The following is a 23,150-nucleotide window of genomic DNA, read 5'->3' as shown; positions in this document are numbered from 1 at the left end:
TGAAGTGGGTATGGATGTTGGGCGGAGCTCCTATGTCCTGGCAGACGCCTTTCCCCTCCTTTTTCTTTTTTTGGCAGAGATTTTTTCATCCACATTGATCGATGCGAATGAAGAAATCTGTGCCGTTCATTTTTTTCTTTCAGCCCAGAGGCTGAACGGAAAAAAAAAATCTCATTACCCGTATGCTCAATATAAGGAGAATAGCAGAAACTCCTAATGCTGGGCATACATGTAATGATTGCGGAGACCCTCAAATGCCAGGGCAGTACAAACACCCCACAAATAACACCATTTTGGAAAGAAGACACCCCAAGGTATTCGCTGAGGGGCATATTGAGTCCATGAAAGATTGAAATTTTTGTCCCAAGTTAGCGGAAAGGGAGACTTTGTGAGAACAAAATCAAAAAAATCAATTTCCGCTAACTTGTGCCAAATTTTTTTTTTTTCAATGAACTCGCCATGCCCCTCATTGAATACCTTGGGGTGTCTTCTTTCCAAAATGGGGTCACATGTGGGGTATTTATACTGCCCTGGCATTTTAGGGGCCCCAAAGCGTGAGAAGAAGTCTGGTATCCAAATGTCTAAAAATGCCCTCCTAAAAGGAATTTGGGCACCTTTGCCCACCTAGGCTGCAAAAAAGTGTCACACATGTGGTATCTCCGTATTCAGCAGAAGTTGGGGAATATGTTTTGGGGTGTCATTTTACATATACCCATGCTGGGTGAGATAAATATCTTGGTCAAATGCCAACTTTGTATAAAAAAAATGGGAAAAGTTGTCTTTTGCCAAGATATTTCTCTCACCCAGCATGGGTATATGTAAAAAGACACCCCAAAACACATTCCCCACCTTCTCCTGAGTACGGAGATACCAGATGTGTGACACTTTTTTGCAGCCTAGGTGGGCAAAGGGGCCCACATTCCAAAGAGCACCTTTCGGATTTCACAGGTCATTTACCTACTTACCAGACATTAGGGCCCCTGGAAAATGCCAGGGCAGTATAACTACCCCACAAGTGACCCCATTTTGGAAAGAAGACACCCCAAGGTATTCCGTGAGGGGCATGGCAAGTTCCTAGAATTTTTTATTTTTTGTCACAAGTTAGTGGAAAATGATGATTTTTTTTTTTTTTTTTTTTTTTCATACAAAGTCTCATATTCCACTAACTTGTGACAAAAAATAAAAATTTCCATGAACTCACTATGCCTATCAGCGAATACCTTGGGGTCTCTTCTTTCCAAAATGGGGTCACTTGTGGGGTAGTTATACTGCCCTGGCATTCTAGGGGCCCAAATGTGTGGTAAGGAGTTTGAAATCAAATTCAGTAAAAAATGACCTATGAAATCCAAAAGGTGCTCTTTGGAATGTGGGCCCCTTTGCCCACCTAGGCTGCAAAAAAGTGTCACACATCTGGTATCCCCGTACTCAGGAGAAGTTGAGGAATGTGTTTTGGGGTGTCTTTTTACATATACCCATGCTGGGTGAGATAAATATCTTGGTCAAATGCCAACTTTGTATAAAAAAATGGGAAAAGTTGTCTTTTGCCAAGATATTTCTCTCACCCAGCATGGGTATATGTAAAATGACACCCCAAAACACATTCCCCACCTTCTCCTGAGTACGGAGATACCAGATGTGTGACACTTTTTTGCAGCCTAGGTGGGCAAAGGGGCCCATATTCCAAAGAGCACCTTTCGGATTTGACAGGTCATTTTTTTCAGAATTTGATTTCAAACTCCTTACCACACATTTGGGCCCCTAGAATGCCAGGGCAGTATAACTACCCCACAAGTGACCCCATTTTGGAAAGAAGACACCCCAAGGTATTCCGTGAGGGGCATGGCAAGTTCCTAGAATTTTTTATTTTTTGTCACAAGTTAGTGGAAAATGATGATTTTTTTTTTTTTTTTTTTTTTCATACAAAGTCTCATATTCCACTAACTTGTGACAAAAAATAAAAATTTCCATGAACTCACTATGCCCATCAGCGAATACCTTGGGGTGTCTTCTTTCCAAAATGGGGTCACTTGTGGGGTAGTTATACTGCCCTGGCATTCTAGGGGCCCAAATGTGTGGTAAGGAGTTTGAAATCAAATTCTGAAAAAAATGACCTGTCAAATCCGAAAGGTGCTCTTTGGAATATGGGCCCCTTTGCCCACCTAGGCTGCAAAAAAGTGTCACACATCTGGTATCTCCGTACTCAGGAGAAGGTGGGGAATGTGTTTTGGGGTGTCATTTTACATATACCCATGCTGGGTGAGAGAAATATCTTGGCAAAAGACAACTTTTCCCATTTTTTTATACAAAGTTGGCATTTGACCAAGATATTTATCTCACCCAGCATGGGTATATGTAAAAAGACACCCCAAAACACATTCCTCAACTTCTCCTGAGTACGGGGATACCAGATGTGTGACACTTTTTTGCAGCCTAGGTGGGCAAAGGGGCCCACATTCCAAAGAGCACCTTTTGGATTTCATAGGTCATTTTTTACTGAATTTGATTTCAAACTCCTTACCACACATTTGGGCCCCTAGAATGCCAGGGCAGTATAACTACCCCACAAGTGACCCCATTTTGGAAAGAAGAGACCCCAAGGTATTCGCTGATGGGCATAGTGAGTTCATGGAAGTTTTTATTTTTTGTCACAAGTTAGTGGAATATGAGACTTTGTATGAAAAAAAAAAAAAAAAAAAAAATCATAATTTTTCACTAACTTGTGACAAAAAATAAAAAATTCTAGGAACTCGCCATGCCCCTCACGGAATACCTTGGGGTGTCTTCTTTCCAAAATGGGGTCACTTGTGGGGTAGTTATACTGCCCTGTCATTCTAGGGGCCCAAATGTGTGGTAAGGAGTTTGAAATCAAATTCTGAAAAAAATGACCTGTCAAATCCGAAAGGTGCTCTTTGGAATATGGGCCCCTTTGCCCACCTAGGCTGCAAAAAAGTGTCACACATCTGGTATCTCCGTACTCAGGAGAAGGTGGGGAATGTGTTTTGGGGTGTCATTTTATATATACCCATGCTGGGTGAGATAAATATCTTGGTGAAATGCCAACTTTGTATAAAAAAATGGGAAAAGTTGTCTTTTGCCAAGATATTTCTCTCACCCAGCATGGGTATATATAAAATGACACCCCAAAACACATTCCCCACCTTCTCCTGAGTACGGAGATACCAGATGTGTGACACTTTTTTGCAGCCTAGGTGGGCAAAGGGGCCCATATTCCAAAGAGCACCTTTCGGATTTGACAGGTCATTTTTTTCAGAATTTGATTTCAAACTCCTTACCACACATTTGGGCCCCTAGAATGCCAGGGCAGTATAACTACCCCACAAGTGACCCCATTTTGGAAAGAAGAGACCCCAAGGTATTTCGTTATGGGCATAGTGAGTTCATAGAAGTTTTTATTTTTTGTCACAAGTTAGTGGAATATGAGACTTTGTAAGAAAAAAAAAAAAAAAAAAAAAAATCATCATTTTCCGCTAACTTGTGACAAAAAATAAAAAGTTCTATGAACTCACTATGCCCATCAGCGAATACCTTAGGGTGTGTACTTTCCGAAATGGGGTCATTTGTGGGGTGTTTGTACTGTCTGGGCATTGCAGAACCTCAGGAAACATGACAGGTGCTCAGAAAGTCAGAGCTGCTTCAAAAAGCGGAAATTCACATTTTTGTACCATAGTTTGTAAACGCTATAACTTTTACCCAAACCATTTTTTTTTTACCCAAACATTTTTTTTTTATCAAAGACATGTAGAACTATAAATTTAGAGCAAAATTTCTATATGGATCTCGTTTTTTTTGCAAAATTTTACAACTGAAAGTGAAAAATGTCATTTTTTTGCAAAAAAATCGTTAAATTTCGATTAATAACAAAAAAAGTAAAAATGTCAGCAGCAATGAAATACCACCAAATGAAAGCTCTATTAGTGAGAAGAAAAGGAGGTAAAATTCATTTGGGTGGTAAGTTGCATGACCGAGCAATAAACGGTGAAAGTAGTGTAGGTCAGAAGTGTAAAAAGTGGCCTGGTCTTTCAGGGTGTTTAAGCACTGGGGGCTGAGGTGGTTAAAGAATCTAGCTGTACATGGAGATCTACGGTGGTAAGTGCTAGGCATCAGTTGATTCAAGTTAAGTGGCTTCATAGGATTTATTATACTCCTGTGAGGTTATTTAAAATGGGTAAATTGCCGAACCCTCATTGTACAAGATGTGGACATGAAAACGGCTGCCTTATACACATGGTTTGGCAGTGGCCGATCATTCATGGCTTCTGGGAGGAGATTCATACGTATATTAATGATAAACTAGGCTTTCCTAATGTCTGTACTGAGCTCACTAGTTTGTTGGGGGTAGCTAACGAGGTTGTTCCCACCAAATTTGGCAGGAAGCTTTATAGAATACTCTTATACTATGCTAGGAAAACTATCCTTCTCAATTGGAAACCTCCTAAGAATCCTACTGTGCAACAATGGGTACATCTAGTAAACTATGTATACTGAAAAAGGAGGTCAAACCAATATGAGATAGGCGCTCCAGATTACCAAAAGTAAAGGCATTATTGAGAAAGTGGGTAATCTAAAATATAACATTTATTAATAATGCGGATAAAAATATTTCCCAAATAAAGTGTGCATAAGACAGACCTTGGGATAGAAAATAGATATAAACCCTAGAAATCACCTAGGTGTCTATCCCAAATGAAAATTACAAAAATACAAAAATACACTAAAATAGTGCACGGCGGCACCAGTAACCGTTTGTCCTACCAGTACCGCGGAACAGGATACGGATCGTTCACCACCGACAAGCCTCCGATTGAGGTTTCTCCAAATAAGATAGAAGATGAAAAAATAATGTCAGGCAGTGATGCACATGTGTGCAGGGTCCCTGTAAAGGCCCTATGGCTGACTGATGTAAGTATCCCTATTACTAGAAATAGGTAGCAGCCTCACCACAGGGCACTCGTCCTTACAAGGACAACCCCGTCCGGAACCTGTCCCTTACAAAGATTAAACTATATGTCCCTAAAGGATCTAGAAAGAACTCCCTACACGCATGTTTCACTGCCTAAAAACCGAAATTAAAGGCAATTCATCAGGGGAGATGAGGGAAAATATACTAGTGATAAGTATAAGATAGGCCCTTCATCCCTAGAGACCGGCCTGACAAGATACGTCAGCCAGTAATGGGGGTATAACCAGATAATGGATACCTCCTAGGGCTGTCTCTATAGATAAAGAGACTATGTAACATGCAGTAGTATGATACAGAAAGAACTGCACATGGGACGCCAACCTGTATGGCATTCCCACCATATTTAAATAGGTACCTGGCTGCCGCCTCCGCCGCCCACAATGTAACAAGGCCAATGGGCGCATTCGTGCGCTCGCACGTCAGCGCCGCGCATGCGCCCATTGCAGAGACAGAAGCGAGGTCTGGAGCGCACGAAAGTGCCCTGGATGCCGGCTCTTTCCTGCGCATGCGCGGCATCGCTTGTTCTCGTGACGCCGCGGCTGCCAGCTGTGTTGACAGCGGCACTGTAGACAAGGATCAATAACAACCGTCCACTGATGCTGCAAGGTGGCAGGGCGATCGGAACTCACCCTGCCATCACAGCACATTAGCCCAGAATCGGACCGTCAGCAAAGTTCAGTATTTGGGCTACTAGTCAGATAAAGACTGAGATAAAATCTCTGGAATTTGACAAAAACAGATACAATGATGTTATGACTAATGGATATATTATTGACACAATAAAATAGAAAAAGTCATATTCCCAATAATGAAAGAAAAGTCAAAGTATAATGGAAGAACCATAGACAGGGTCTATACCTATACGTAGGTAGGGGCATAGCTGAATCCATCACAGAAAGCAGCTGTAATTCAACTGTTCATTTAAGCCCGTTGGTGTGACTGTTCGCAAAAGAAAGATCCAACGGGCTTCACGCTGTAAAAGGATCTTATCCCAATCACCTCCACGTTTAGGGGGGGCAACTGCTTCAATACCATTGACTTTAATGGCACGCGGGTCGCCTTGGTGGAAATCACACACGTGACGGGCCACAGCCGTATCTCGTCGTTTGTCTATGTCGAGGAGATGTTCTCCTATCCGCCTACGTAACTCACGTTTGGTTTTGCCAATATACTCTTTATCACAAATGCACGTGATTTTGTATATAACGCCTACCGTTCTGCAAGAAATGAAATCCCTAATGTCGAATGTACGCCTGAGGTTGTTACTGAAAAAGGTCTTTCCTGTAGCAATGCTGTTACAGGCCACACAACCGCTGCACCTGAAACTGCCCACAGGCCAACGGCTAAGCCAGGTATCAGGGGCAGCGGGTGGTAAAAGGTGACTATGTACCAGCAAATCCTTGAGGCTCTTGCCTCGCCTATATGTCACCTGTGGGTAATCATATAGGACATCACTCACGTCAGGGTCCATCAGGAGAATGGGCCAATGGCGGTCAAGGATCTCTCTTGACTTGTTGGCTGAGCCATCAAATGTGGTTATAAACCCTACCCTTCCTAGATGTATGCATTTCCAAAAAATGTGGGGGGGAGCTGTCAACAAGCATCTATCGCAAAACTACAGCGACCAACTTAGTCCTCCATTGGCAGAGCAGCCATCCGATGCCTCTGAAGCGAGGTATCCCCTACGGGCAATACCTGCGCCTGCGGAGGAACTGCTCAGAAGAACAGGAATTCAAAATACAGGCGGCTGATCTCAGACAGAGATTTCTGGCTAGGGGCTATCCCGACTGTGTTTTGAAAAAGGCTTTTCAGAGAGCAGCCCACATCCACAGAGACACACTTCTAGTCCCCAAAAAGAAGCAGGAGATGGACAAAAAGATAAGGTTTATAACCACATTTGATGGCTCAGCCAACAAGTCAAGAGAGATCCTTGACCGCCATTGGCCCATTCTCCTGATGGACCCTGACGTGAGTGATGTCCTATATGATTACCCACAGGTGACATATAGGCGAGGCAAGAGCCTCAAGGATTTGCTGGTACATAGTCACCTTTTACCACCCGCTGCCCCTGATACCTGGCTTAGCCGTTGGCCTGTGGGCAGTTTCAGGTGCAGCGGTTGTGTGGCCTGTAACAGCAGCTGGCAGCCGCGGCGTCGCGAGAACAAGCGATGCCGCGCATGCGCAGGAAAGAGCCGGCATCCAGGGCACTTCCGTGCGCTCCAGACCTCGCTCCTGTCTCTGCAATGGGCGCATGCGCGGCGCTGACGTGCGAGGGCACGAATGCGCCCATTGGCCTTGTTACATTGTGGGCGGCGGAGGCGGCAGCCAGGTACCTATTTAAATATGGTGGGAATGCCATACAGGTTGGCGTCCCATGTGCAGTTCTTTCTGTATAATACTACTGCATGTTACATAGTCTCTTTATCTATAGAGACCGCCCTAGGAGGTATCCATTATCTGGTTATACCCCCATTACTGGCTGACGTATCTTGTCAGGCCGGTCTCTAGGGATGAAGGGCCTATCTTATACTTATCCCTAGTATATTTTCCCTCATCTCCCCTGATGAATTGCCTTTAATTTCGGTTTTTAGGCAGTGAAACATGCGTGTAGGGAGTTCTTTCTAGATCCTTTAGGGACATATAGTTTAATCCTTGTAAGGGACAGGTTCCGGACGGGGTCGTCCTTGTAAGGACGAGTGCCCTGTGGTGAGGCTGCTACCTATTTCTAGTAATAGGGATACTTACATCGGTCAGCCATAGGTCCTTTACAGGGACCCTGCACACATGTGCATCACTGCCTGACATTATTTTTTCATCTTCTATCTTATTTGGAGAAACCTCAATCGGAGGCTTGTCGGTGGTGAACGATCCGTATCCTGTTCCGCGGTACTGGTAGGACAAACGGTTACTGGTGCCGCCGTGCACTATTTTAGTGTATTTTTGTAATTTTCATTTGGGATAGACACCTAGGTGATTTCTAGGGTTTATATCTATTTTCTATCCCAAGGTCTGTCTTATGCACACTTTATTTGGGAAATGGGTACATCTAGTTAATGCCGACCTTGAAATGTATAAGTTTGTATATGAGAGAAGAGGGACCCCTGATCGTTTCATGAAGATATGGGACCCTTGGATTGGAGCCCAGACTCTGGTACCATAGATGACAGTGAGGCTGTTTCCGGCCGATGAAGGTGTGTATGAATGTGTGTGTGTATGCGCAGTACTTTTAACCATCCTCGGACATAATATATTGGGTATTATTCATACTGAACTTGATATTCTCTTCTGGCCTGAACATGGGTCATGAGGAGCGGCTATAACTGTTCCCATGTATTTGATTTGTACTGGACTCAATTGCTGATTGTATGTATTTGAAGTGTTTGTTATGCTTTTTGCTAAAATCAATAAAATAAAAAGATACTAGTAAAAAATAACCGGGGTACCCAGGTAGGACAAGTGGTAAGTCCCAGGCAGGTCCAGCAACTACAAGGGTAACCTCGCTGCTTCGGTAATGGCTAGGGGAATAATATACCCCTCCTTCCTGTTTGTTATATGTGCCAGGATTGGTAATGGAATTACTAAACCCCCCATCCTGTCCTGTATTCCAGGAATTCCATTGATTATTATACCCTCATCCTGTGATATTGCCAGAAGCGTTTGGAGAAGCAGATACCTCGACCTTCTGTGCCTTTGCCTAAGGTATGGTGCCTCCACCTTAGAGCCATTTAGCTACCCATAGTCACCATAGTGATCACGCTATAAGCCTTAATTTCCAACTTTGGTGCAGGGAAGTGAATACAGGATAAAGCCACCCTTCCATTTGCGGGCATTTCATTACACAATGGTGGGATTACAGAGTAAAGACACCACCATGCTTTCCTTGGTATTAGGATTTAATATACTTCAAAGTTGGTCAGTAATGATTGCTTAGTGCAGACCTTTGGTTCACTGGTTATACTGAGAGGGCAACCGTTAATAAGACACCCTACTCCTGCGGGCAGGCACCTTAGGGTAGCCGTTTTATGTTGTCTTTGTATGTATTTAATACTCTCATCCGAGGATGGCTTGACTCAAAGTAAGGGGGAATGTAACACCCCAGAGTTGTGTTACTACACTCCTCTACCCCGCTACTATCTCCTATGAGCCTTTATACTGTCATCAGATATAATTTACATTATGTCTTGCACAAATGTGCATATAAATCTATGTTAAATGCAATTGTTCATGTAATTTACCTGGTTACCAGTAGGTGGCAGCAACCCATTGGCAAGTACAGCTTAGTGTTTAGTGCATCTAAGCTGGAATGGATTATTCCAGCTTAGCTCCCCCTCTATGGAGAGGTGGGCTTGTCCCACATCTTGCAGCATGGGTGGAGAAGGAAGTTAGTCAGAGTGTAGCCCACCCCCTGCTAGCGGTAGGGTGTATGTGTGTGTGTGGAGTTCCCCTGCATAGGGAAGACAGCAAGGACCTAGTCTCGGCTGAGACTTGGCCATATACCCAGTCTGAGCACCTTCAGCTCTGCTGGATGAGGAAAGCAGAAACTACAGGCAAACTCCAGAGTACCAGGAAGAAAGCATTCCCTGAGAATCCATCTGTGAGATAAGTCCAGTGGCTAGAAGTAGCCAATTCTTCCTCAGCTAGTCTGTCCCCACACAGCCAAAAGTTACATTTAAAGCAGAAGTGCTCATTCCTCCCAATCCTTGCCAAAACCTGCTGGTACCAAGAGACCAAAGCTGTATACTGCTTAGATGCAAGTTATTTTAAGTAAAGCAACATTTGAACTTCATCTAAAGGTCTGGACATCATTTATTCTGCAAAGTTCATCTATTACTCCTAATATCACTACACTCAAATGTATTGCAAGTGAGCCAGGAGCCAGGAGTCCGGCTGTACCCAGGTAGGAGACAGCATGACACAATTATCACTACCACAACACTACAGAGACATTATAGACCATAACCCCACTCTGGCATTCCTAACCTGGGACGTGCGTTATAACACCTTGGAAAGGGCCCTGGGATAGTACCCTGCGCATGCTGTAATTGGCGTCACGAACAAATACAGAATATTATCCATCCATACCTGGCCACTGCACATACTGTAAACATATTGACCCATATTAACAAGATGTTTTTTATTTGCACATATATGTTCCTATTTGTATGTGTGGTTTGAGGGGGGGTTGAGGGGGGAGCAGGTATGTTTCTTAACCAAATTTATTTTTATTCAAAGTAAGTAAGGCATATCAATCGATCACAAACCATCGTAGCATCACTGGTAAGGCAAAGTCACAAATCAGTCATGGAAGTGACCACAAATGCATGTCAATGCAACACATGTTGTACAAAATGATACATCAAATGTGACAGACAATAAAAATCAAATATAACACAAATAAGAGGAAAAGAGAGGGAAAGGAAGGGAAAGGAAAGGGGGGGGGGGGGGGGAGGGGAGTTTTCCCCAACTCCGTCAGGGGAACTTCCTATATGTCTTCCAGGGCGACCAGATTTTCAGAAAGCGGGAACGCGTGCAAGATTCCCAGTGGGCCAGCTCTTCAAACCTGTAGATCTGATCCACCTTATCCCTCCACATCGAAACAGTGGGAGGTTCAGTATCCTTCCAAAGCAGCGGGATGAGCAGTCTCGCCGCCGTGATGAGCATAGTAGGAAGATCAGATCTACAGGGGGAAAGCGAGTCATTAGGGCACCAAAGCAGAATCAGTTTAGGATCCAGCTTAACCTGCTTAGCACACACCTCATTTATCAGAGCTTCTATACTGGTCCAGAACGCTTTAATCTTTTCACAGTGCCACCAAATGTGTGACAGAGAGCCTACGTCTTTTCTACACCTCCAGCACTCACTTGGGAAATCTGCATTAAGCCTATGCAAGAACTCCGGGGACTTGTACCATCTCGTGAGCAGCTTATACGAGTTTTCTTGTACCTTAATACAGCGGCTAAAGCCGTGAGAGTGTGTAAGGACAAAAGCCCTTTCCGGGTCTGTAAGGTGGATGGACAATTCCCTTTCCCATGAAGAAAGGAAATGTAGCTCAGGAGGTGAGGCTGAGAGTAACTCCTTATATATGGTAGACAGCGGTTTAGGGATCCTACGGGCATCTGATAGTCTCTTAGACAGCCAAGAGGGGGTTCCAGAGGTGGTGGGGGGTGGTAGCTTAATCATCTTAATCTCCTTCTGCAGGGCAAAACTCTGTAGGAAGGAAGCTTTTTTGACTTTAGGGTCATTCAAGACCGTGGACCAATCCAGGGACCCATCCGGGGACCTAATCTCACTTAAAGGGATCTCGGCCAAAAGAGGCCAGATACCTGAGGGCTTCTCGGCTTCCGGATGGACATAAAACTGTAAAGAGGAAAGCGGAGTACCCGGTATGGGAAACTCAAGTGTTCTATCCTTAAACTGCTTGGCCCACTCAACAAACATACCCTTCCATAGGAGTGGCAAAGAGGAACCACCCGGAGAACAAGGGGACAGCCCCCAGAGAATCCGCTTCATTCTAGTGGAGAGCAGAGAGCGCTCAAGACACACATATGGAGCACTATAAGTGCTATTGAGGAGGGATAGACCTCTAAATAGTTGAAAGGCCACATAGTAGGAACGTATGTCGGGCAGACCAAAGCCGCCAAACCTCCTCTCTCTGGTCAGCACCGAATAAGCAATTCTGGAGGGTTTACTTCCCCACAAAAAGAGGGAGAAAACTCTGCGGATGTCTACAAAAAATGAGTGCGGCAGCCAGATAGGCAACACCTGCAGAAGGTACAAAAATTTAGGAGCTATAAAGGTCTTGAGGTAGTTCCTCTTGCCACACCAGGAAATAAACGGCAGTCTAATAGAGTGCAGCTGCTTCCTAACTGAGGACAATAATGGGGCATAATTCAGAGCAAATAAGTCCTTCGCCTGAGCCGGGACGTGCACTCCCAAAAATACTATGTCTTTTGTAGCCCAGTGAAAGGGGGTAGTAATCTGAAGGGCCTCTTTAACCGATTCTGGACAAGTAACGTTTAGGGCCATTGACTTGCTATAGTTGATTTTAAAGTTTGACACATAGCCAAACTCCTCAAAAAGAGACAAAAGCCTAGGGAAGGATGTTTCGGGGTTGGAGGTCATGATAAGTAGGTCATCTGCAAATGCGGCTGTCAAGTGGGTCCGAGACTCAATGGTCAAGCCCCTAACCGCAGGATCCTGCCGGATCTTACACAGCAAAGTCTCCATCACTATGACAAACAGAGATGGGGAGAGAGGACATCCCTGCCTCGTCCCATTGGATATGGAAAAGGAGGGAGAAAGCGTACCATTTATTTTGAGTTTGGCAGACGGGGCTGAGTACAGAGTAAGGATCGCAGATATAAACGAATCTGGGAAACCAAACCTCGACAGGGCCCGCGACATATAATGCCAACCGACCCTGTCGAAGGCCTTCTCCGCGTCCGTGCTCAGCAAAGCCAGAGGCGTAGAGGAGCTTCTAGCCCAATCCATAAGATGGAGCAAACGTATCGTGTTTTCACAGCCCTGTCTGCCACGCACAAACCCCACTTGCTCGCTATCAATAAGACCCGGCAGGATCAGCTGTATTCGCTGCGCCAGAATCTTGGCCCACCACTTGACATCCGCATTTAGCAGTGAAATCGGGCGATAACTGCCACAGTGGAGGGGGTCTTTGTTTTCTTTATGGATTATAGTTATGTGGGCCTCTAACGTTTGGGGGGGTAGAGAGCCTCCAGACAGGAGGAAATTACAGAGTGCCTGAAAATGAGGAGTCAAAACGTCTTTGAAGGTCTTGTAATACGATATAGGGAGTCCATCCGGGCCTGGACTTTTACCTGAAGGAATGGAGGAAAGGACCTTGCCAATTTCCTCTCTTGACACAGGGGCGACTAGTTGGGAAGCTTGTAGGGGACTAACAGAGGGCAGCTTCAGAGTGGACAGGAACTCATCTGTGGCTTGCTCAATAGAGGCTGAACCAGGACGGTCCGGAGTGGGGAGGTTATATAGATCCGCATAAAAAGCACTAAACGCTTTCGCTATATCGTGAGTCGACTTGTGCTTATTGCCTTTCACATCTAGAATAGCAGGGATAAATGAATCCGCGTGGCGTTGCTTAGCCATGGCAGACATCAGTTTATTCCCTTTGTTCCCATGAGCATAAGCTTTAAACCTGGAGCGGAATATAAGTTTCGCTGATTTGGCGTTGAGCAAGTTTTTCAGTCCCGTCCTGGCCTCCGCTAATTCAGCAGCCACAGCCTGAGCCTGGGTTTGCTTATGGGTCAGTTCAAGACTCGCTATGCGGGACAACAGGTCGTCTACAGCCTTGGAGCGCAACTTTTTAACATGCGAGCCCAGGGAAATTAATTCTCCTCTAACCACTGCCTTATGAGTCTCCCACAAGATGGAGGGGGAGGGAGGAGGGTCGCCCACTGCATTAAGAGACAAGAATTCAGACATAATCCGGGAGATTCTAGCTGCATTGGTAGGGTCGGAGATCAATGTGTCATTAATACGCCATATTCTCTTTCGTTTAGGAAGAGCTGTCATAGACACTCAGAGAAATACTGGGGCGTGATCAGAAAGCGTAATGTTCCCAATCCTCGTGTCTACCACCTGAGAAATATGGGGGGAGTATAAAAACAAGTAATCCAACCTATGGAAGGATTTTTTAGCGTTTGAATAAAACGTATAATCCCTACCAGAGGGATGCATAGTGCGCCACACATCAATAACCCGCAACTTCTTCAGCGCAGTCTTCAGACGGCGTAGAAGTTTGTGGGACAACTCAGACCTCTGAGAGGACGAGTCAAGGTCAGGCTCCATAGTCACATTAAAGTCACCTCCTAATATAAGCATGCCCTCACTAAAAGCCTGTAATTGCTCAAGAGTTCGAACGAGCCAGGGGATCTGACCCCTATTGGGGGCATATAAATTAGCCAGGGTAACAGGCGAGCCAGCGATGTGCCCCTTAACGAATAAGAAGCGACCATCAGTGTCCGCAAGGACAGCGGAGTGTTTGAAGGGTAGGCGCTGTGGACGGCCACGCTGACACCCCTGCTAGCCGAGGCAAAAGAGCTATGGAACCATTGTGGGAATGCGTTTTGGGACAACTTCGGGATCTTCCCTGATTTAAAATGAGTTTCTTGGAGGAATACAACGGAGGCTTCATCTTTCAGTAACAAGGAGAGCACCTGAGACCGCTTACATGGCTCGTTCAGACCCTTGGCATTCAGTGAGGCAACTACAACAGAGGCCATAGTGAAGACAGAGGAGGCCTGTCGGCCCAGAGCAAGAGGACATCCAGTCTGGAAAGCCACGGACGGAGTAAGGAGAAGAAAGGGAGGAATGAGGAGGACAAAGGGAAAGTCAAAATAAAAATAAAAGACATAACAAATGAGACAGTAACACAACCCAAATAACAAAGAATGTCTCCCCATGGACAGGGAGCACGTGACCCCACCCAGCATCTGATATGATGGAGATCCTTTTTCATAGCGGCGGACAGCCGGGATCTATCAGAGGGGGGCTCCTGTGGGGCCACCGGGGGTGAGGGAGAGGACATAATCAGTAACATAACTGACAACAGTGCAGACATATAACCCCCGCATAACTAACAGTGCATTCAGTGCTCTAATGCACAGCTCGTAACCTGCATCTCATGCAGGCAAGGTAGTAAAGCATAGGGTCAGGCCCAAAACCCATGAGAACGGGGCAGTGGGCCAAGACCTAAAATAAGTCCAAAACCTATGGACAAACGATGAAAATTCAGCTCAGACAGAGCCAGACAGAGTTCCTACGTCCTGGGACCCAGCAAAGTCACAGAACATTGAACTCAGTGAAGAGTGAACAAAAGCGCCTTCAGCGCCTCCCAGAACAGAGTCAGGTAACAGGTGCTTGCGACCGGCCTTTTCCTTGTTTCCCAGCTCTGGAAGGTGAAACTTGCTGCCACGAATCTATACCCGGAGGGGTAGGCAGGGGATCCCCTTGATCAGCCGGCATCCACGAGGGAACTGTGATGGGTTCAATCCCAAGAGTTCCCCAAATAGCTTTCAGGTCACCCGGGGTCCGCACCGTATACTGCCTCCCGTTTTTCAAGATGGCCAGACCGAAGGGATAGAGCCATCGGAATGGCGTAGCTGTGGCTTTAAGGGCCTCTAGGAGCGGCTTCACGATGCGCCTCTTGGCTAAGGTGGAGGGGGCCAGATCCTGAAAGAATAGGACTGGGGTCTCACCGTACATGATGCGGTCGGCCTCCCTTCCCGCCTTGAGCAGTGCAGCAGTGTCCACATAGCTTAGGATGCCGCAAACAACATCCCGCGGCGGCTCACCAGGTTTTGGCTTGGGCCTTAAGGCCCTGTGGATGCGCTCGATCACAATCGGAGCTGCTCTCTCAGCTCCCAGCAGGGAGGAGAAAATTTTGCATGCAACTGAATGAAGCGCGTCAATCGCAATATTTTCGGGTAGGCCGCGGATGCGAATATTTCGCCGCCGGCTCCGGTTCTCCTGATCCTCTATGCGCATCAGCGCGTCGTTTAGCAAGTCTCTGTGGGTTTGCAGGGCTTCACGGGTCTTACCCTCATGCACCAGGATGGCTTCCTGTGCTAGCTCCAGGGACTCCACACGATTCCCAATCTGCCGCAGGTCTCCTTTTATCTCCTCCAAGTCCTTTTTAAGAGGTGCAAGAGCAGATTCCAGGATGTCCCCGAGATCTGCTTTGGAGAGTGAGGAGTTTTTTCGCAGTGGTCTGCAATCTGATACATCAGAAGTGCTTCCTGCCTCAGAGCCTTCCTCTGCTTCTGAGAGCTGCCGCGCCCTCCTGGTTGTTTCAACAGCAGCAGGAGTCCTGGACTGTTTCTTGAGGTATTTATCCATCTCCGGTTGCCTGGAACGGGCCCCTGTCGGCTCTGGTGTCTCAGGGTGTCGATCCTTGCCTGGTTTCCCCATTGGCACTGAGTAAATAGCTAATAAAAGGGGCTATAATAGCTGCCAGGGAGAGGAGCTCAGGAACAAGCAGCCATTCAGCTCCAAGGTCAGGCTCCGCCCCCCCGCAGGTACGTTTCTTGCACGGGGGCCTTCTGCTGTCTGTTTCTGCCCCTGGAGGCGGGTAAGTATAAACTACAGGAAGGGCCTGGGCATTTGGGGACATGTTTTAGACATTGGATAACCCCTTTAAAGTTACACAGTGGATTTTTGATATTTTATAGTTTTATTTTATCTAATACTGATGTTTTATGGTTTATAGTCCTGGAGGCTGGATATATGGTGTTAATTCACCCTTTCTATAAACATTTGCCAGGGAAGGTGTAGGACCAACCCATTGGGCTTGGTCCTTTCCTGTTTTTGAAAATAAGTGGGGGAGATCTAACAAAAATAGTGTAAAGGAAAACTGGCTTTGTTGCCCCCAAAAACCAGATTCCACCTTTCATCTTCCAAAGGAGCTCTAAAAAATAAAAGGTGGAATCTGATTAGTTGCTATGGACAACCAAGACAGTTTTCTTTCCACCAGTTTTGATAAATCTCCCCCAGTGTGTGTAGTGAGGTCAGCTAAGCTGAAGCAGCTCTGGTAATGGCAGGGAGTAGACCGCCAAGGGTTTCAAGCAGAGCATTCCTTCTGAGGGAAAGAATATATATATATTTTTTTTTAAGTTAGAGCAGCCATAAAGAGGGATTGTGCATGATACAAGTCTGTGGAGGTAATGCTCCACTAAGGCTTCTGGACTCCGAAGTGCTGGTTCAGTTTAAAAGTCTCAGTTCCCAGTCAAATTTCAGGGACAGATATAGTTCTGGGCACTTATCCACTTGGGACCACCTGGAGATATTATTTATAAACAATTTATTAAGCACTAAATACAATAACCAATAAAGTGCAATAAATGAAAACAATATAATACACAATTAAATAAAAACAATATAAAAAAAAGAGGATAGTCTACAGGGATGGTAATCCCAATATATTACCATGTGTATGGCTACAATAGCATCCAATCTGTAGTGCACTGTGCAGTAAATCGTCAATATAAACACAGAATGTAGATAAAACAAAAATAGAAGAAATAATAAAATGTCGCTTAAATGTCCTGCATGATGTAATAAATGAATGAGCGGATGTGCATGGCTACATTTATAAAAGGAAAATCATGGAAAATAATGCTCTAACAAAATAGGTGCAAACATTATATATGGACTAAGACCTCATTCTGACATGAAAAAATCTGAGACTCTCAGCCAATATATTTTGATCAAAACACATCTGTGCCCGCCTACCTGCGCCAAGGTGGTCTCAGTCAGCCAGGTCCTACTCTAAACCTATCTATGCCATTGGGCATCTACATTCAGGAGAGCAGACCCTGCACATATAGTGTGCTGCTCATAGTTACCTCTGTGTGCACCAAGCAACCAATGAGAGGAAGAGCACACACTGCTATATGTACCACCTAATCAAGACCTCCTGTGGGATAGGTGGGGCAAAAGTGCACAAGAATGCTACTCTCAGGATAAAATTGGAGCGCATTCATGGAATCATGGAAAAAGATACAAAACATCCTGCATGCTATGATAACTGAATATGCGGATGTGCATGGCTACATTTATATATGCACAGATAACCATAGGCCAAACCAGTGTCTCTTTAGGTGTTTTAGGCCAGGCATGCTCAACCTGCGGCCCTCCAGCTGTTGCAAAACTACAACTCCCATCATTCCCGTACAGCCTAGAGCAGGACATGGTGGGAGTTGTAGTTTTACAACAGCTGGAGGGTCGCAGATTGAGCATCCCTATTTTAGGCAATCTCCCTTATCCTGCACTTCTCTAGCTGACAGTACACACAAGCATCCAGGAACACGGTGAAGACTTTACTTCTGGTAACCAACAGGGCGGTTCTCCCTAACGGCAGGGAAACTCCTCTGCTTACTTACCGCACACTTCCACAGGATCCACCTTTAGGATGTGGAGATTCCCACAGTGGGCAAAACTGTAATTTGGTATGCTCAGCCCCCGGGGACCTGGGTTGCCAACCATCCAGAAATTTCTGGACAGTCCGTAAAAATAGGGGACTTTTTCCCTGTGTCTGTAAATAAAAATAGATGAGGCTGGTAGTACCTGACTAGCTGATTTTGGTGGAAATTATCATCATTTTACAGCTCACGGTAAATGCTGGTAATGTGTTTGTATCAGTAAGTTGAGCCATAGACATGGATTACTTATAATCTTTATCATTCATTATGGTTTTTCAATTTGTCTGTAAAAAAATGTTGGCTGTTCATGATTTTGGCATAAGTCATCCAGAAAAAAGAAGAATTCAGGTTGGTAAGGCTACTTTCCCACTCGCGTTTTATGTGGATTCGTCTTGTATCTGCACAGACGGATCCGCACGATAATGCAAACGCTTGTATCAGTTAATAATTATTCATTAAAAAAAAGTCTAAGTCAAAACGGATCCGTATAGACTTACAATGTAAGTCAATGGGGGACGGATCCGTTTTCAATTGCACCATATTATGTCAGTGAAAAACAGATCCGTCCCCATTGACTTACATTGTAAGTCTAGACGGATACGTTAGGCTCTGCATAGTCAGACTGTCACCAAAACACGTGACCATCTAAAAAACGCAATGGAGACCAAACGCAGCCAAACTGATGCATTCTGAACGGATCCTTATCCAGTCAGAATGCATTGGGGCTTAACTGATCCATTTTGGGCCGCTTGTGAGAGCCCTGAAACGGATCTCACAAGCGGACCCAGAAACGCCAGTGTGAAAGTAGCCTAACCCTGCCGGGGACAACTACTGAACATGGGCGCTGTAGAGTCCATAAGTCCCTTCAGACACATTACCGCTACTGGACTTTCACTACCTGGTTATATAGAGGGTGATACCAGCTCCATCTAGTGGTGGTGTGAGATATGGCCTATAATTATCATGTGCTTACAGAAATACACAGTGAATACATACATAACATGATGACAATATATACTTTGCAGTATACACAACTTTTAGGAGCAGGATGCTGCACATGTACCTCTTCCCCCATGCTTTTTATTTTTCAATTTGGACTCTCCTGATCCATTTTTATCAGCAAATCTCTCTGGTTTGTTTCCATCCTTTATGTAGCACTTTCTGTTGCTGTATCCAACCAAACCCATGATGCATTTCTCTCTCCGCCACACCCAGCTAGTTTATAGCTCCACCCACCCAGCTAGTTACATAGACACTCCCCTATCACTGCCCCTAATACCCAGCTAGTATATAGCTCCTCCCACCCAGCTAGTTATATAGACACTCCCCTATCACTGCTCCTAACACCCAGCTAGTCTATAGCTCCTCCCACCCAGCTAGTTACATAGACACTCCTCTATCACTGCCCCTAACACCCAGCTAGTTTATAGCTCCTCCCACCCAGCTAGTTATATAGACACTCCCCTATCACTGCCCCTAACACCCAGCAAGTTTATAGCTCCTCCCACCCAGCTAGTTACATAGACACTCCTCTATCACTGCCCCTAACACCCAGCTAGTTTATAGCTCCTCCCACCCAGCTAGTTACATAGACACTCCCCTATCACTGCCCCTAACACCCAGCTAGTTTATAGCTCCTCCCACCCAGCTAGTTACATAGACACTCCCCTATCACTGCCCCTAACACCCAGCTAGTCTATAGCTCCTCCCACCCAGCTAGTTACATAGACACTCCCCTATCACTGCCCCTAACACCCAGCTAGTTTATAGCTTCTCCCACCCAGCTAGTTATATAGACACTCCCCTATCACTGCCCCTAACACCCAGCTAGTTTATAGCTCCTCCCACCCAGCTAGTTATATAGACACTCCCCTATCACTGCCCCTAACACCCAGCTAGTTTATAGCTCCTCCCACCCAGCTAGTTACATAGACACTCCTCTATCACTGCCCCTAACACCCAGCTAGTTTATAGCTCCTCCCACCCAGCTAGTTACATAGACACTGCCCTATCACTGCCCCTAACACCCAGCTAGTTTATAGCTCCTCCCACCCAGCTAGTTACATAGACACTCCCCTATCACTGCCCCTAACACCCAGCTAGTCTATAGCTCCTCCCACCCAGCTAGTTACATAGACACTCCCCTATCACTGCCCCTAACACCCAGCTAGTTTATAGCTCCTCCCACCCAGCTAGTTATATAGACACTCCCCTATCACTGCCCCTAACACCCAGCTAGTTTATAGCTCCTCCCACCCAGCTAGTTACATAGACACTCCCCTATCACTGCCCCTAACACCCAGCTAGTTTATAGCTCCTCCCACCCATCTAGTTACATAGACACTCCCCTATCACTGCCTCTAACCACACCCAGCTAGTTTATAGATCCTCCCACCCAGCTAGTTACATAGACACTCCTCTATCACTGCCCCTAACAATATCCAGCTAGTTACATAGACACACCTCTATCACTGCACCTAACGATATCCAGCTAGTTTATAGCGCCTCCCACCAGATAGTTACATAGACACTCCTCTATCACTGCCCCTAACACCCTGGTAGTTTATAGCTCCTCCCACCCAGCTAGTTATATAGACACTCCTTTATCACCGCCTCTAACAATATCTAGCTAGTTTATAGCTCCTCCCACCCAGCTAGTTACATAGACACTCCCCTATCACTCTTTGGCATGCCCTAGCATCACTGGAAATAAGGGTGGGTTCACATAAGCTTTAGAAATTCTGTTATACTGTTCCGTTATAACAGAGTTATAATGGAATATAATGGAATTTTAGGACGGAATGCAAAACGGAACCCTTTAAGAGGAATTTTGCTCCATCCTAATACATTTCTATGGGTGCAAATAACGGTTCCATTTTGTTCCGTTATGTATGATGGAAAAAAAGTCCTGTTGACATAACAGAACAAAACAGAACTGTTATTTGTGCCCATAGAAATGTATTAGTCTGTCCTTAGGTAGGCCTGTTCTCAGGGCCGGATTAACGTAGGGGCGGATGGAGCTAACATATGATTGGATGTAAAGGAAGCTCAACCCCCTCTATTAAAACTGTTTGCCAGCTGTGAATAAACCAGAATGGATTGGAAATAGACATGTGTTCATGTGGTCTATCTTCTTCATTCTCCCGGTACCGGTAAGACTTAATTCAAGCTGGCCACTGAAATCATGTGTCAGGGACACACCGTTAGGGAAGAGAGTAAATTTTCCTTACAGATTTGGGGGCTCAGTTTCCGGGATTGGGAGGGTCAACTCTTCAGGTCTACCGTGAAAGACATCAATTTTTGTCCGACTTGGACCTGGGAGCAATGACCAAAAATCCCATTCAAGTAAGTCGAACCATCTATTTATGATTTCAGTGGATTGCGATGTCTGGTTAAAATGTTGATTGTAAGCGGCTCATATCATTGAGTCCATATCGTTATAAAATGTTGATTGTAAGCGGCTCATATCATTGAGTCCATATCGTTATAAAATGTTGATTGTAAGAGGCTCATTTGAGTCCGTATCGTTAAGAGATAGTGCACTATATAAGGATATCTGTTCCGGGAACAGAAGGATACAAGCTTGAATTAACTCTTATGTATATATAGTATAAGTATTTTAGAAGTATTAAGATTATCTGTCTGTGTGAGATGTTGGCCGGGTGGTAAGTTTACGGTCGCATCCCGCTTTGAAATCATTCTGTTTCCATCACTGCCAACATGTAAACTTTGTTGCACGGTCTAGTCCCACAAATTATTTCCTAGTTAACACATGAGTAGACAATTGGGCAAGATTTGAGAATTGACAGTTAAAATGTGAAACAGAATGTTATGCCAGGCTGGCAGGGATGAAAATCAGTTACATCAGAACTCCCGTGATTGTGAAGGGGGGCTATTGTGAGTGAGAAGACACAGCAGAGTCAGGAAGTTAATTCATGGCAAGGGAAAAAGTGTCTCAGTGTTTGCAATTAGAAAGGGCTTGTGTTAAACGTTCAGAAATGAACTGGTTAAGTTTTGTTGCCCTAATGATCTGTGTGTGTTTAAATAGTGACGATTTATAGTTCCTGGAATTAGAGATTACAGCACTAAAAGATGGACAGTTAATGCATAAGTGTATTGATAGTTGAAGAGAGAAGTTGTTAAAGGATAATAATAGCCTGGTGCAAGCTGAGTAATGGTGAAAAAGTGTATAGGGAAGTGACTGAGAGAACTTGAAGTTAGAGAAATGAAATGAGCAGCATTTCTTATTTCAAGATGGAGGATTTTGAATCCTATAGAGAACAAAGGTTGCCATGAGGCATCCCTCCCCCCCACCACATTCCAAAATGTCACTTGTAGTACTACAAAAAAACTTCTTCCTGTCCTGTTTGAGATGTGTTTTCAGAGAGAGCCCCCTCCCATCTCACCCCCCTCCTCTGCTCAGGAATTTCATATGGGGGTTGAGGGGGGAGGGGGGCTGCTAATTGGTAATGCATAAGCAGCAATGTGAAGATACTAACCTGTGTTATCTATAAGATATTCCAGACAGGGCTCCAGTATTAATTGTATCTTTCCAAATTGTATGTTCCGATGGTTTAAAATGTGCCTGCAGTGATGATGCTAATTAGAAGTGTCCACTCGTATCAATCTAAGGTTGCACCCAATAAGTTCTTATTCAGATGTGAGTAAAAGTTTGAGGAACATGTGGTACAGCTGAACGTCTTGATGTATTGCTTTACTTCCCCTGTTTCAACACTCCTGAAATAGGAGACGCAAGGCAGAGGAAATGGGGGAAGTACTAGTTATATACAATAAGTGGCGATGTGTGTAACACTAAAAAAAATAAAAAATAAAAATAAAAAAAAACGACATGGCATATAAGATGATTTGTTAATTTTAACAAAATGACTGTATGATTAACATGTATATTGTTTTACAGCGACAGACCATCAGCAATTGCTGTGTTTGTCTGTGCTGCAAGTTTTGGGATGTAACAAAGAGATTGTGTGATTGGGTGAAAGATACATGATTCAGTGGAATGTGAATGGGTGTGGCTCTGAGTTATATGTACGTAGCAGAGCTGTGTGTGTAATTCATATTTTATGTATAAGGGCGTGGTTATGAGCTGGTTTGTGAAGATGAGTACATGAAAATGTATATGAATGCGTATGGAATACGGTATTTGTTTTTAAATATGCGCATTAAGAATTTTATTTTATTTTATTGGAAGTTTTTGG

The 23,150-nt window shown here is 44.8% G+C and overlaps 1 long non-coding RNA gene across 1 annotated transcript; it reads left to right on the top strand.

Moving 5' to 3' along the window:
* The first annotated feature begins 14,882 nt into the window (after positions 1–14,882).
* LOC120986940 lies at positions 14,883–22,878 on the top strand. Its single transcript, XR_005775850.1, has 3 exons — positions 14,883–14,993; positions 16,647–16,651; positions 22,867–22,878. It is a non-coding gene; the product is annotated as an uncharacterized LOC120986940 (long non-coding RNA).
* The last annotated feature ends 272 nt before the right edge of the window (positions 22,879–23,150 follow it).

The sequence above is a fragment of the Bufo bufo genome, chromosome 1 (assembly GCF_905171765.1).
Source record: "Bufo bufo chromosome 1, aBufBuf1.1, whole genome shotgun sequence".
In the NCBI taxonomy this organism is placed as follows: Eukaryota; Metazoa; Chordata; class Amphibia; order Anura; family Bufonidae; genus Bufo; species Bufo bufo.
This window is presented reverse-complemented; position numbering and strand designations above follow the sequence as displayed.